A 17,193-nucleotide genomic window follows, 5' to 3' on the forward strand; every position below is an offset into this window, starting at 1 on the left:
GTTCTCCTTTTTTCCTGCTTTTGATCCTTTGAATTCACTTCGCCAGCTCACTCTCATCTCCCTTTTCACTCCTTTGAAGTACCAAAGTGCTGCAGTGTTTGACACCTGTCTGTGGAAGAGAGGTTGGAGAGTGGAGAAGGAAATCCACATCTTCAGTGGAATGCTTGGGAATTTGGTGTGGTATGGAGATTTGATATGGGTATTTCTGTGAGTATTTTATAGGGCTACCTACATTTTTATCACTGACATGCTGCTGTACTGTAAATATCAACATATTTTACAATGCTTTTTTTCCTCAGACTTTCTCCATATTGGTCCTCTAAAAGGACAGTTCTCCCAGGATGGCATTCCCTTCACAGAAATTGGGTTATTAGGTCTAGTTTTGGAAGCACCAAATTTCCCAGAGATCTGCAAAGGTATTTGCAGATCCATTTGCATTTAGACAGCCCTCTCCCATAAAGGAGAATTAAAAGTAATTTCAGAGAAGTTCTCCTTTTGTTTGTCTTTATAGTTGGTGCAGAATTTGACTTTCTATTTTTTGAAAGTAGAAAATGCTCATAGCTTAATGATCCTTTCCTCCTGAACTCTTAAGGCGGCAGTGGGAGAAGAGAAAGTTGTGCTAAGGTGTCGAACTACCAAAAAATAATAAAAAAGAGATGGAGAGCTAATGATATTTTCCTGAGGTGATTTTTAGAGACCTGTTCTACATGTTTTGCAGAGGAATTAGATAAAGGCCAGGTTTCTGGTGCATTTTAGCAAATACCTGTATCTTGACTTGTAAAGTCAGACCTGTGCCTTGCAGGGGAGTGGTAAAAAAGTGATACATTCCAATCACTACAATCAAATCCATTTAAGACTAATCTTGCCCTTAACATCAGTACCATTGAAATCTGAATTTCTTTTAGAGTATGGAAAAAGAAAATTAAATACTGCTTAAAGACCTTATGCAACATTTTAAGACATAATTCTTGTGAACTTAGGAGTTACATTTTTGCCTCTTAAGGCTCTGTTGACCATATTACAAGTACTTCAATAATTTTAAAATGTAATGAAATTCCAGTCCTTGACTGTAATACCTTTAAAAATATTTTAAAAATGATACCTTTAAGATGATATAGTGTGAATATGCTTCCTATTGATTTAAACATTTGTTAACACATTTTCTGATTCAGCATTTTCATTTATAAGTAATTCAGGACAATAAAAAATTAATGAGAGGAAATGGTGAAAATAAGAATAAAATATCCTCAGGAATAATGACAAATGGTATTGATATATTTTTTTTTTTGTCTGTGTCTAATAATGGAGTCTTTATTCTTAGGCTGAAGACACAAAATGCACTTTAACTTTCCACTCCAGTTAAATTAAGGTGCAGATAAAATTCCTTTAGAAGAGTTTTCAGGTAAAAATCTCTGTTCTCCTATATCTCTCAACTGAATATCAGGACAAGTTGTATCTGAACTCCTCTGTTCAACATCTCTGTTAGTGGATGATAGATTAATTTTCCAGTAACAAGCTTCCAGCAATACTACTGAACTGTACTATTCAGAAGCTGGAAACCATATATCTGTGTTTCCTTTTAGAGGAAAGCCATGTTGTTTCACTTTTAAAAATTTTTGAATTGAATTCCTCTGTTTCATTTTCAAACTGTTTTCTTACACAGTGTAGAAATGGCTTCTTCAAACTCTGCACTTTTTTTTCTGAGCCACATGTTGTGTGATGGATGTCCTGTATAGTCCCATTATTTATAGAATGTGGATTTGTAACACTGATTCTTTTCTACCTGACTTCTGTTGTCTAAATTCTATTTGACCCAAGTGGTTATTAAAACAGATTTATTGTTCTGCCTTTCAATTATCTCCCCAAATATGCTGAGCTGGGCTTTTTGTTTTTTTTTCTTTTGGGAAGGGCTTTTCATGGGCGTTGACATTGATCAATAGCCTTCATTTTGCTCAGATTAATTTTCAGTATTTTTCTCTGTCATTCATAATTGAGTTCCACTATCAATATTCTTCATGTATATTGAGTCAGAGCAAGACTGCATTGCCTACGGTGCTTCTGTAACTACTTGTGGTCATACTGAACCATGTTTCTTTCCAATCCAGACCTTGAAATACTCATTTGGATGAACTTTTAAAAAACTTTACAGAGATACTTTTTTGTTTTCTTTTTTTCCTTTTCCTTCAGCTGGAAAAAATCTTTACTTAATGAAAAATCTGATTTTCAGGTTTGCCTTCGTAAGGAGGCATTGCAGGGCAACACTGATTAGCAATATCAGGGGAGCAAGTTACTTCTTTTTGCAAAATGCTTATTGGAAAACTTTTTTTTTTGTTGTTTCTTTACACTCTGTATTGAAGTACAGCTTATGTAAAATTTATTCTGTGTTCTAGGTTGTTTTTTTTGAAATGGTGTTTATTCTAATTAATTATTTTCAAATATAGCTTCAGAACAGATACATTGCTCTGCATGTGATTGGTTTTCTTTTTCCAAAGAGGCTTATCTTTCTGATCAGATTTCGAGTTTTCATATAGCTTAATAGCTGCAACCATCACAAAAAAGAAGAAAGGTTTTGAAGCACAATTACAACATTATTTATCTCTGACATGGGCTCAGGCCCTTCCTCTCAGTTCCTTGGCAACTGTCCCCTCACTCTGATTATGACTTGCAGCTCCACAGGCTTCAGGAAGATGCAAAGAGATCAGTCCTGCATCAGGAGGAAACTTTGTTTCAGTTACCTCCTAAAACAGCATAATAATTGTGGTTTGTGCTAATGAGTCACCCTTCTGGCTGTTGGTTGTTCAGCAGTCAGGCAACACACAAATCCTGAGCAAAAGTAATCAGTAAGTAAATATGGGGTGAAAAGAAACAACTGTGAGTGTTTTGATTAAAAGGTCAAGTGCAAAGCTGACATGACACGGAAAATATTTTTTCTAAAATAAATAAACAATTAAATTGATTCCCTAGCCTTCATTATAATGTTGAAATAGCTTAAGGTAATTATGATAAATGAGGCTAAACGTGGTGTGCCTCCTGAGTAAAGATATTCAGACAATTTTCTTGTGACAAAACCCAATGTCAAATTTGCCAAAGCCATTAATCATCTCAGAGATGTGGTGTAACCTCTTGCTGATGGGTTTGGACATTTACATATGTGTAAATATTTCACATTTCATTGTATACTGTTTATATATATATAAAAATATATATAAAATTATATTTGTATATATAACTGTGTATATACTTTTATAAATACAACTTTATACAACACAATATACAACTTTAGTTTTACTGCAGTGCAATATATTCTAGAATAAATGGTTTCTATGGGGCTCAAGATGTTATACCTTATTTAAACTGGTTGTGGGATATGGCTGAGGTGAACTTTAATTAACTTTAATGACCAACATCATGACCAACATACAAACCAAAGGAGTGGCCCACCACAGAAATATGGTTATCACTTATGAAGGTGTATTTGTGATCATACAATCTGTAATCTAACTTGCACACAGAAGTTGTTCAAAGTTATTCTGGCATTTACAGCTCCAGGTATTTTCACTAAGTACTGTAAAAAAGGTAGTTTAAACATAAACTTGGAAAATAATTATGTTATATGCAAGGGCCTTTACAGTGCATCTCCAAGGTGGTTAATATACCTCAGGAAGACAGAGAAAAAAAGAAAAGGAAGGAAAAGCCTCTGAGAGTTGATCTGATAACGGGTTTAAATTGTAGGTAGTTGATAGAGTGAACAATAAAGCAAAATTCATTAATTAGAAATATAGAAAAGCAGTACTTGTGCTGAAAATGGGATGACCTGACTGCTGTGTGTGCTGAGAGAGTAATTCTTCCTGGAAACTTCTGAAAACTTGTGGGTGCCTCTGCTGTGACTATCAGGGCAATAACAAAGCCTCCCAGGGATACAGGAGCAATACAAGAGCACATGTGAGCCTACACAACCCCTATTTTTATTTGTGACAATTTAAATACTACTCCATGCAGACATTTTTAGAGTATTCATAAAGAAATACAATTAAATAGTTTTGCAGCCAAAGTTGGTGTGACTTCATAATGTTCTTTATTGGACCTTTATATCTGCATTTCACATTACATTTATTCAAGATATCTGCTAGGTTATGTGGTAAAAACTCTTCTGTAAACCCACACTGGAGCTCAGAGAGACAATGGCAGGAGGGGGAGACCAAATAACATCCAGGCAGCAGCTTCCAGACCCATCACTGGGCTGTGGGGTATATTATGAGATGCAGGAGAAAAGAAGTTTTGGATTGCACAGGACTTATTTGGGGATGTTTAGGGGAGAAGCCTTTAGGAGGGATACATTTTTATAGTTCCACTATCAACTTGCATAATTTAACATAATGAAGCACAACTGGATCAAATGCACATTTTTTATTTCTTCTATCATTTAAGTCCACTTAATTTCCTGGTAGAAATTTCAAACCAACTAGTATTTCTTCAGGGTTCTGTTTATTTACATGGAATCCCCCAATTGGGATATGCTACTACTTTAAACTCTGCTTTAGGTCCCCTATTTTGATGCTGAAAAGATTAAAATTGCCCACCCAGTAACACAAGAAGTTGTATTTCATTTTGGAAAGATTCTAAGGGATGTTGGCCCATGTTCTCCAAGGTACTTCAATACTTAAAGATAGAGCTGGGCTTTTAGCAAGACTTTGAAAATCACCTACATGGCACTGAAGAATTTAAAAGGGAGATATGAAAGCACTTTATATCTGATTTTTTTAAAATGTAGCTATTCTGTCCATAGATATCTTTGAAAACCCAGATCTGAGATGTTTTTCAGATTTGCACTCATATTGCCTGCTGAAGTGTTTTATCTTTATCTCTCCTGGAAATGATAGTTTAGAAGGAACTAAGGCATGATGAACATAGCATTTGAACTAAAGGACCAAATCTCCCTGGTTTTCTTTTTCTTTTTTTTTTTTTTTTTATTTTTAGCTCATTTTATTTTCCTTTTCATGGGTTTTGTTTTGCCTCCAAATCATGATGGAGAAGCTCTTGGAGCTTCATGGAAAACACGTTTTCCAGGTCCAAGGCTGCTGTCATAACCTCCAGGCTTGTTTGCTACAGCTTTTACTCGGCTTCTCAAATAGCTTTGGTGTGCTGAACTACAATAACCGTGTGCACTTCTCATCACTGCTGCTTTTCCACTCCCCCCTGGGCTTCTCTCAGGTTTCCCAGAGCAATATGCATCAAACAGTGCCTTTGCTTTTTCAAACATTGTGTGGGCTTTTTTTTTTAGACAGAGATAAAACTGCTTTCATCAGACTATAAACACTTTTCTATTATTGAAACAATTTGGGAAACCTTGGATTTGCCTCATGAAATATCTTGGAGTGACCTGGTTCACTTTGAACAGGGTAATTTCACTCAGAAACCATATTAAAATAGTTTGAGGAGGTTAAAGGAAACATTTAACCTTTCTCTGTTGTTTACTTACAAGCATTTTGTTATGTTTTCCACTGCTTCTGGGCTTATAAATCAGCTAGTGTCCCCTTGAGCTTCCTGTGGAGGGATGCCCTCCCAGTCCATGTCCTTTTGTTGGACCTGGAATGTTTGTGGCCTCTGACCCAAAGTCTCTTCAGGGATCTCTCTCTTAAATGCTATTTTCTGCCCTGATGGTTTTTTCCTTCTTATTCTTGACCATTTTTTCTCTTCTCTAAGAATCCCTCTTTCTCTGAAGTTCTAGCCAGCAAGAGCTTTCTGTGCTGGGCCATAAAGAGCTCCTCTTCAGCTATTTTCCCCAAAGAGAGGAACCAAACCACATCAATTCCTGCCTTCATGGGTTCATCAGTGTTTCTCACTCTGCTGATTTCCCATCACCAGCTGAACCCCTGGGACTCCTGGCCCAGCCCTTCCCAGCCCTGCAGTTGATGTTTGTAGTGAAATGATTTTTTCTTTTCTTCTGGCTGTTTCTGACATACAATGGTCTCGACTGGGAATGTGTTGTTTGGTGATGAAAGGGTTTGGGGTCTTCCCTTGCTCCAGAATCCTTCCCAGCAGGCACCAGAGGCTGAGTTCAGGTGTTTTAGGAGTCAGACCAAGGCACAGAATCACACAAAATGGCTGAGAATTGCTGAGAATGACACAAAATGGAGGAATCTGGGAGGGATCTGTGTGGATCCTCTGGTCCCACTCCCCTGCTTGAGCAAGCACATCTAGAATGTGTTCCCCAGGACCTTTGGCTTTTGAGTATTCCCATGGACGGAGACTCCACAATCCCTCAAGCAAACTGTGGAGAAACTTCTTCCTTTTGGTTCTGTCACCAGCTGTGTGATTGCACTTTGGGGTGGTGGTGCAAAGCAAAAGGGGAAGCTGCTGCCATCTGTCACCTGCCCTGAAGCTGGGCTGCAGCAGAGAGGATGTCTCTGTGGATTTCTCACCTCTGTAACAAGAACCCCATGCTCCATTGTGAATTTTACTGCAGGTTTCTCCTGAGTCACCCATGGAGCCTGAGTGACTTGTCTCCCAAGTTAAAATGATATTGAATGCATGAGACATTAAAATATATAGGGAAAAACTGAGTAAACATTGTAATTAAATGTTTACTATATATGACTGTATCTTGAAAGACAGCTGGTGATGAAATCAACAGGCTATGTTGAAACACATTTTTCCCCCTTTGAATAAAAATATTTTAAATAGACATTGAATTATGAAACGAAATGTACTTGCTATTCAGTTGAATTCCCTATTTATCAGCCATTTCACTTACCATGCCATGCACCTCACATACAGAAAATTACCATCTGCTAAATCGAATGCAAAAAGCAGTGGAACAAGTACATTCCCTAGAAAACCAAATCAATATTAAATAAAATACATTCAGAACCCAAAAGTCGTCTGCTTTTAAATTATTTTTGTTCAAATATAGAGCTCTTTCATATACAAGGGTAACTGTATTTATTTACATGTCTACATATGCTAAAATATGAATATTTATCTTTCAGATGTCTCTAGAGATAGCCCAAAGCAGCTTAGTGTGGTTCTAAGACTGTCTGATAAATTTTTTCAACACTTAATAACTTGGAAAGGCAACAATATATTTTGAATAACTGTACCTAGGTATTCACATGCTAAATTTTAGCTAACCTAGTACTGCAGTCTTAAAACACCAGAACACTGCAATTTCTTTTTTCCTTTACTTTATATTTGTATAGAATGCACTAGGAGGATTCTTTATTACTTTTTAATTGATTTCAGAGAGTATAATGAAGAGGTTTGCCTTTCAGATCAAATTTTCCCTTAGCTCTACAGTTTTAAAGTGTTTGTGGCATCACTATTTAAGGTCACATTCTGTGAGAAGATTTCTTTAATAAAAAAGCACTGAAATGGTTAAATTTGAAAAGAAGGGTCATCCAGGGATTGTTCCTACTGAGATCTATAAACTCGTGTGAAATTCAGTATATCAACTATTTATCTATCTTTTTGTTCTGAGCTGTGTCCTACTGTCCTCACTCACACTAAAGAGTTGGGAGTTACACAAGTGTAGGCTTTTTATGTCATTGGATTCTTTTGAAAATATACAATACATAAAAAAAACCCCACAGGTGTAAACATATGCATAATAAAATAAGACCACTGCAGAATGATTGCCTGGTGTATAAAAGAGCTTCTAACTAACACACATGAAGATTTATCTCCCAAAGCCAGTTTAAAAGTCACAGAAGAAATATTCCCAAATTTTTGGTGAATGAAGTACCTCCATCATCTACCTGATACTTTGATAGCAACTTTCTCTTCAATGAACAATGTAATGAACCCTTTCCTGCTTATCTGATTTGTAATTTCAGTCCTTCACCAGGATCACTTTTAAGCGTGTGATTTCCTTATCTAAGGTGTCATTTAAGAGAAGAATAATTTCTCTTTCGTCTGTTCTTATTAGACTATCTTATAACTATCTAATAACTCTTTGCATGCATGCTTTTGTGTAGAAGGAATCTTTCCCAGCATTGACATGGAGGATAGGTGAGTTATTTTCACAGTATGTATGTAATATTGCTGTACAATATGTATTTTTTAAAGCAGGTTGGATCATTAAGTAGTAAAGATAATTTTTTAATATATATTAGGTCCTTTAGGCAATTTAGTGCTTTTTAGAATGTTTCCTTAATTTCTAAGGAATTCAGGAAAACACACTCTTAACTTTGCATGTCAAAAAACTTCACATTGAAATATTGGGTGGTGATATCGTTTCCTCTAAACCAGCAGAGGGTCATAACTGTGAAATTTTGTCTCCCTAACATTTGTATCCACTTGGCTGTTTGCCTTGCTACCCAAGGGCCTGATCTGGGGTTGATGTTATTAGTGCTGGAACTGCTCCATGAAAGTTGTGTCCTGCTGTCCTTGCTGAGGAGAGGTGACTTTGACAGTCTCGTGGAGTGGACATTGCAGCTCTGATATTTCCAACAGGGGATAGGGGCTTGGAAGGATACTGCCAGACATCTGTTTGTGTGCAGTTCTGGAGCAGGCTCTTCTGCCTGCTCAATTTTTACATAATGCTCTGAAGGCGCATTAAAGAAATTGCTGGGAGAATGTAATAAATCTCAGTCAATTTAAGTGGCACAGTCAAGGCAAATTCTTCTCCAGTAGACAAAAATAGCACAAAAGGCTACAAGTGAAAATTAGTGCCTCAAAACAATATCAGTTTGCTCTGGTACCTTTGTTGCCTTCCTGTAAAACCAAAACTTGTCTTTACAGGAAGTGTTAGGAATTTCCAGATTGGGTTTTGGTATTCCGCTGCCTGGGACAGAATAACAGTGGTAGAGAGAGTTTAATTCTGTTTTTATTGAGGCAATCTTCCTGATAAAGGGGCTCTGTCTTCCTGTTAAAGGGGTTCAGTCTGGACAAAAGGTTACTCTGAGTATCTGTTTGTCACTCTTTTTTCCTAGCAAGCAAGATATGTGGTCTTGGAGTTCTCCTAAACTGCAGTCAGGACTGGGGATGAGAGTTGGACCTTCTTTCTTCAGCCTCATTTCTCTCTGAAAGGGTCCTGGCTTTGTCCTAGCAGAGTCTATCTCCTTCATATGAGGAGATGTAAGGTGGGTGTAGAGCAACTCAGGGCCCAGGTCATAAAAGGGGACTCAAGAGTTCTTGACAATGTTACATATATAAATCCTGCTCTACAGGCAGGATTAAATCAGATAACATTTGAAAGATGAACAGAAAGTCAGAAAATAGTTTCCTAATGTGCCAGACTGTTTGTGTAAGGCTCTTATTGTCTGCTGAGGGTGCTGGAGTAAATTAAGACAAGCAGTCTTTTGAGCAGGATGCTGTGGAGAGTTTGTTCAGTAGTAGACCAAACCCTTGGACACAAATGTGGCTTTCTACAACACTAATGACATGTACCTCATATACAGAATCCAAATTACCATCTGCTACATCAAATGCAGATAAATAGGATATCGCTATCCAATTTTTACCTCTAATGTTACCCGTTATCTGAACAGATATGTAATTCTGAAAAAAAATAAATTCAAGTACATTTCAAATAATGGAACATATTCTTGTAGCTGTGAGAATATATTTCTAGTAATAAATCCTCAAACTAAAAGGACCCCCAAATGCAGATTATAGAAAGATTAATAAAGGGAAAGAAATTCTACCATTACCGAGCATACTAAGATCGTGATCAGTTTTAGCAATCTTGGAATTTTACTGCTTCTGACATGCATTTCACCAGTTTGTGTTTGTGTGTCAGGCATTTGGAAGTAAGGCTGCAAAATTAAAAAGAAAAGAAAAAGCATATTGAAAAAGTCCAATCAATTCCACATTTGATCTTCCTTCTGAGCAGAAGGCTGAAAATGCCTATAAATTAAAATAAACTTGACTGGATACCATTGCTGCTAGTTCTAAATTAACAGATGAGAAATCTGCTACAACAGCATCCCTTCTGATACCATCTAATTTAAATTAATTGCCTGTCTGTGACTCCAAATCAAAAATTAAGAATCAGACCAAGCCTGCAGTATTAATATTGCATCTAACTTTTTAATCCTGGAAATTGTTCTTGCAGAGCTCTGCTTTCAAGGACAACGGCTATGAGGTTCTGTGCTGGCTGTGTATGGAAATATTGATTCTTCTCCACATCACCTAAAATCTTTTGACATCAAACTCCACATACATGTGCCATACAGACCAGAGAGCTTAACCTGTCAAAATATATTTTACAGCTTCCTCAGAGATTTTATGATGTATTTGCAAAGTGAGGATCTGCTGGGTTTCATAATCTATATTCTCATAATCCAGGTAGCCATTGATGAGAGTTGCAGTTCATTTACAGAGATTAGTTTAGGAATGACACATAACTGTGGAATAACATGTTTCTAGGGAGAACATATTTACCTGGGAGGAACTTGCCCCAGCTGTCCTGCATGGGTTCAGCACAATGCAGTCTATGGCTTGGGATGAAGATACTGATTAGCAGCTCAGTGTGGTGGATCAGGGAACGCATTTTCCTAGTGGTGTGTGTGGTTTGCTCTGTTCTGGATTTGATTTAATAAGTAAGGGATCTGAATAAGTTGGTTGTGACTTTGATGCAGTGTACAGCATCCCTAATTTGATAGGTCATTAATCTGCCAGGTTTAACTAAATAACAAATTGCAGCTTTTTTCAGCTCCAGAAATAAAGCGCGGTGTAGTCTGTGCGCTCTCAATCTGCTCCTTCTCAGTAATTACATTGTTCAGGTGATCTAAGCCTCTACCTTGTGACTCATTCCTTAAATTAGCACCTTTAAAAGCAGGTATTCAACACTAGGTGAAATTACATGAAATTTGGTGGTTAGCAGCCCTGTCTTTAAAAGCAGTCCAGCATTTCTAGGAATGTCAATGAGCACACCCTGCTGAGAAGGTGTTCCTAAACCTTGAGCTTTCTCAGTTTCTCTGGTCCTACTTTCCTTACCAAGGCAGGATGCAGATTTGACAGCAATCATGTTTTGATATAGACCCAGGTGATCTGAAAGGTGGCTTATTTTCTCTGAAATAAAGTTTCAATAGCTTTTGTTGGAACAGTTAGATGCATATGTGGCTACTTGTTTGACAGAACCCCTGATTTCTCTGAGCAGTAAGAGTTCAGATTTGTATGCACAACTGAGAATGGCTAATGATGATACTTCTAAATATCAGTTAGTAACTTTAAATCCTGACCAAATTCCACTGCAGTGGAGATGTGTTCAAGGGATTTTCACCCAAATATTCAACTACAACTACCACAGCAAAAGTGTAATATATTCAGAAGTTCTGACTGGTCCCAGAGGTTTCCACTCAAAGTCACTCTTCAAAACATTCTTCAAAAATACTCAAGCCAAAATTGCTGTAGCAAATTTTGACAATTGAAAGACTTTGTATTTTCTTGAGAGGTAAAAGATGGTGACTTATGAATTTTCTGAATATTGATGAAAATTATGAGGGAGAAAAGAATCAAAAATCATTCCTATATGATGTTTAGTATCTCCTGGCAGAAAAAATTGAGAATTTTTATCTGAAGATCATGATTTCTAAGATTATGGAACTGAACAAATTTTTCTTCATTTTTAATAAGTTATCTATCTTATTTTTTCATTGTAACCTAATGAGGTATTATCAAGGTATTGAGGTATTGAAAGAATAATAGTCATACTAAACAGGGGCCAAGTTTCTTTGCATTTCAAGACATGTAAATTTTGTACAGCTAAACATGCCCAGTGTATGCAGAAATAAAGAAAAATAAGCTTAAAGAGGTAAGTACAGAGAAAATTGAATTCAGAGGTGAACATCTAACAAGAAAGATGAATGGCAGACACCCACTTTTTTTATACCCTTTTTTGCTGCCTAACTTGTTTTTCTAAACTGCCTTGAAGATACAGATTTAAGTGGGCTTTAATTTAGTGAGGGAGCACGAGTGCATTTCATTATTCAAGGAGAGATTGATCAAAACAAACAAATACTGTACTGAGATACAAGTAGAAAGCTGGGGGTGGAGGAGGGGTGTGATTTCCAGATAAAATGGTCCAAAAAATTTGGAAATGTAAATTCAGTTAGAGGGAATGCAAAGCCCTGTGCCGAGTTCTGGGAGAAGCCCTAGGCACCCTACAGGCTTGCTTAAGCCCTCTGAGAAGGCTAATTAGCTGCATAGCATGAATTTTCAATTCCAGATAAATATGCATTTTACAAATAGTCTGCAGAACAAGAATTATTTATTGGACATGTTTATGAATAATTTGAAGTCTAGGATGAACACTGTCATTTTAAAAATCCATTTACAGAGAGTTTACAAGTGGGTAGGGAATAAAAAATCGAGCTCAAGAAATATTTGTTTTAAAAAAAACCCCTAATTTTCCTAGCTGTTTAAAAAAAGCTCAAACATGCTTTATGGTAGGGAAAAACAAGGACTTGCACTTCCTGGGGGAGCCTAATCTCTCTAAAGCTCTTGGGTGTGCCAGGATAAAATTTTTATTGTTTTGTATTTTGGCTTAGAGCATGTTTTCCCTCTTGGGGAAGGAGTGCTCTCAGTTTTGGCGAAGTGTGTGGACAGAGTGGGATTTGGGATTCCAGGGGCAGGCTCCTTATTCATTCTCTTCCATTATGGAAAAGTTAGTAAGTGTCTGACCCCACAGAATCTAAAAGTATTTCTCTAAAAAATGAGATGGCATAAGGATTTTCATTTATTTTTTCCTTTTTATGTTCCCAATGAAGTAAAACTTTATAACTCTCATGTTTTGGGATACATGTCAGAACATAGACACAGCAGCCACGCATTCCCACACCTGAGCTTTGAGGAGAGGAATAATTTCAATCTTTTCATGCTGAATCCAGAGCAACTGGGCAGCTCATTTTCCCATAAATTAGCCTGAAAGCAGCTCTTCTCCTTCCAGGTACTTATCCTAATTTCTCACTGTAATTAATTCATGGCTCGTTTATACTCATTTGTCCTTGTGCCAATATTCTACTGGTTGCTTAAGTAATTTTTCTCTCCCTTCATGTTTACATACCCAGATATATTTATAGGGAACAGTCATATCCCTTCTTGGTTATTGTTTTGAGAAGCTGAACAAGCCAAGCTCTTTTAATCTCTGCGTGTAAAATAAATTATCATTTATTTTGCTTGAGCACACTTGTTTACTAGGAGGTTATTTTTGTTCCAGTCTGTGCTTTAATTATTCCTTGAATTTCTTATTTGTCAGGAGCGAGAAAGAAAGAAATAAAAAATGGAAAAAAAACCTAAAAACCAGACAATGTTTTTCTGTACCAAAGCAGACCTGGGACCCAAAATGTCATCTGTAAAAATGACAGCTAGATGAAAACAGGCAAAAGTTGATACTCTTATATTGCTGGAGTGCATTTGGGATGGACTCTTTTAATACACAATGGTACAGTGGGTGTTAGAAAGTAGCATTAGCAAATTGCTACCAGGAAATGGGAATTCAGGAAAACAGTTCCTTTTAAAAAACTCAACTAAATAAAATCTTTTGTGTAAATTCATCAGGGAAAATTTCTGAATTATCTAATTGTAGAGGCTACTTCTGCAGATAAAAAATTATTTCCTTGCTGTATGTTAAACTTACAATGTTCTGGCACTGAATGAAAATAATTTTTTTCCCTTCTGCTGAATAATCCAAAACTTGTCCTCTCCCAGACATTTTTTCTCCCAGAAAGTGACTAAATTGCAAGAAAAGGTGTAAAATAATAATGAAGAAAGTATCTGTTTTGGTTGGTAGTCAAAACTGCTTTCTTTCTATAGGTCAGATGAAAACCAAACATTTTCGAAAATTAATGTTTTCATTAAATTTTCATTCACTGGTGTACAAAACCCTTGTGTAAACATCAATGCCCCCTTATTCTCTGCCAGCCATTTTTGCCAGCTCTGTCACATCACCAGGGATCCTCTCTTGGACATCCTTTTTTTCAGGAGTAATGGATTTGACTGAACCACAGCAAGAAATGGTGCTCCTTGGGCAGAAGAGATTCTGCTCAGTCGTGTTTTGTGCCACCTTACGTCACAGTGCAGTGTCACACAGCTGTGGCAGCAGTGACAGAAATGTGGTGGTGATTAGGTGGGACCTTCTCTGGAGCTGAACCTTCTGCTTGGCAGAAATTGGTGACAACAGCAAAGCTTCAGGCAGGAGCACCAAAGTGTGCTCTTTTCTTCACTGACTTACGGCCTCCAGTGCCCCTTCCTCAGCCCCCAGCCGTGCTTCTGGCTCACCACAATTGACTCTACTTTCCCATTCAGAATTCAGAAACAGGGAAAAATAGGTGTTAGGACAGCAGAATATAGGACACAGAAAGCAGCCCAGATCCCTGACATAGTGGGATCACTCTGCAAGTACCTGCAGTGTGTCTCTACAAGCCAGAGCAGCTCAAGAAGTAGCATGGCCATGTTTCCCAGCAGTACACTTGATTTAAAAGCCTTTGGGTTGATCAGAAGGTTTGTAACCTTCACATAAATGTGCCCCCACACATGGATGGCTATGCTATTTTCAAATGTGTGCACAGCACTGTGCTGTCATGTGGATTTATCAGCTCAAAGATGCAAAGGAGACATTTGGATTCAACAACAAACTGACAAATAAATTTCTGGTACAAAAGAATCATTCACATGGAATAATAAAAGGATGCAGATAATTAGAAATTCTCACACATCTTCCCCTCCTCCCAATTTCTCAAGTATACGAAGTAGCTCAAATTAGAAATTCTAATATTTCACAAGTATAGCCTATGTGTAATTATAATAACACCATATCAATTTAAATATTACCTATGAAGTGTTTTAATATCAAGACAGTGCCATAAAACCTACATGACAGTAAATAATTATTTAAGTACCTCATCTTTACCTGCCAGCTTAGAGATTTTCCTTAACCTGCTTTCAGATCCATGCTTTTAGGTAATTCCCTTAGATGATTCTTGCTTTTTGTGTCCTTAAATATTTAGATCTAAGTTTATGGGATGAAATTCAGGTCAAGACATGGGTTGGGTAGGGATTAGCAGCAGGAATCTCAACAGGGATACTCCTGGAGCTGCTGCTTCTCCTTCTTTTCTGGGACTTGGAATGAGAAGTAGACTGCAGATATTTCCCAGGGAGAAAAATGGTGTGATCCACAGATATTAGAACTTTACTTGGCAGTCATCATAATGATTTGGTGGAAATGAAGCTGGAGAAAAAGCATAAACTCATTTTCTCGTTTATGGGGTTACCTGGTGCTGCTGAGGGCACCTGAGGAGATGGGAATTAAAATCACCTTCTTGCTAAATGACTTTAACTGAGACCCTAGAAAATATTTATCTATGGCTCTTACTCTCAAGCTCAGTTATTTGGCTGACCCACTCTAATCAGAGTCCTGTTTTGCTTTGGAATTTTAGATGGATGTGTTTTGGTTTGGTTGCTTGGAAGTGGTTTTAGGGTTTTTTTTTGTTTTGTTTTGTTGGGGTATTTTTGGTTTTGCTTGTTTGTTTTTTGGGTTTTTTTTTTTTGTTTGTTTTGGGTTTGGTTGTATTGTTTTGTTTTTTTTTTATTTATTTTTGCAGTTTAGGTCTTATTGAGGGTCTGTTCTTTTCTACTTTATGCTCTAATCCATGATTAAAGCTATAATTCTTCTTAATTTTCCACAGGCAGACAAGGACTGATGGAAGCTACAGGAGTGATGGTTGTTATGAAAACACACTAGCAACCTGAGGAATCTGTTTAATCTCTTTATCAAACATTTCATTGGAAGACTGTGATAAAATTGAAGTACATTCTGGTTTTCTCCTTTTTTTTTTTGCTTGCCATCACCTAAGCTGTTTTTAAATGGGTGCAACTATTTCCTAATGATGTACTTTACACCACATTACACTCCTTGTACCAAAATATATAACATTCTTAGGCAATAGAAGTTACTCCATGAAGTTTTTACAGATAGGCAGCATAAAATCACAGCTAGCAAACCCCAAACATCAATACTGTGTATCTCATATCAGGCTTCAGAAAGGTCATCAGTCTAAAAGAGGGAAAAGAAAGCCCCACAGATTTCCATTTCTTGGCCTAGGACCAGCATCCAACCTGGCAGGCCTGGCCTTTAGAGACAGGTCTGACCTATGGTAAAACAGGGGCTTCCAGGGCTGCCTCAGCATGGGGAGACACTTGATGGGCAGCTTCTAAAAATATTTTCTGGAGCAGGAATTTTCTGTGGGATGCTGCATTCGTTTAGTCTCAGCTATCACTTTCCTTCAGAAGTACTGCTGGCCTGGCTCCCTTCTCATGCTCATGCAGCCCTGCTGACTTAGTGCTGCTTTGAACACCAAGGCCAATGAATTAAAGAGCAGATTCCCAAATAAACATGTGTATCACTGCCAAAAACGTTTCGATGGAGGATGGGCAGTGCAGCAATTCGCTCAGAGTGCACTGGGTTGGAGCACATCAGCAAGATCATGCTGATTCCTTCTCTGAGCATTTCAGCTGATGGAGCAATTCAGCTGACAAAACCTCTCTTGTCTGCCTATACTCTTGCCCTGTAAATAGTCTGATTGATTTCATGGAGCAAGGTGCTGAGAATTTCTCTTTCTCTTGGAGTCTGGTCTGCAGCACTTCATTTGGAGAGGAATAAATTAGGCTGCTATTTGAGCAATCTGCCCACTTTGGGGGCTATGGGGCAATCAGACACCTCTCTGCAGGCTGCTTTGCCTCTGTGAAAATACCACTGCAAAAGTGAGTGCTCTGTATGGAAAGTGGAAGGATGACTGAGAAAACGTGCTCCTCAATGTGCTTCCCAGAAAACAATGGGAAATAATACTGCTGATGTCTTCCTAATTCTTAAAATTAATACATATTCACAGTCCATCCTTTGAGCCAACTAAACAGCTTAAGGATCAGTATTGGATTTTAAATAAAATTATTGTTAATATGGCCTTTCCTGGATTTTCCTCTGGAAGATAGAGTTTTTCTTTGCTAGGAAGAAGCACAAATAGAACTTGAAAATAGTTGAAACATCTTGTTTTGTTTTGATTTGATTTTTGCTGATCTTCATTTCAAAAATAGACAAGCTGATTTAACCATTTTTCTTTTGAGCTGACAAGAAACGCGACGCTTTTTAAGAAATGAGTGTTTTATAAAGGAAGCATTGACAAGCTGTCTCACTGCTAGGTGCTGCCTGAATATCAGAACAGTTATTTTAAATGCCTGTTCTACAAGAAGGTTTTG

The sequence above is a fragment of the Molothrus aeneus genome, chromosome 3, assembly GCF_037042795.1.
Source record: "Molothrus aeneus isolate 106 chromosome 3, BPBGC_Maene_1.0, whole genome shotgun sequence".
NCBI lineage: Eukaryota > Metazoa > Chordata > Aves > Passeriformes > Icteridae > Molothrus > Molothrus aeneus.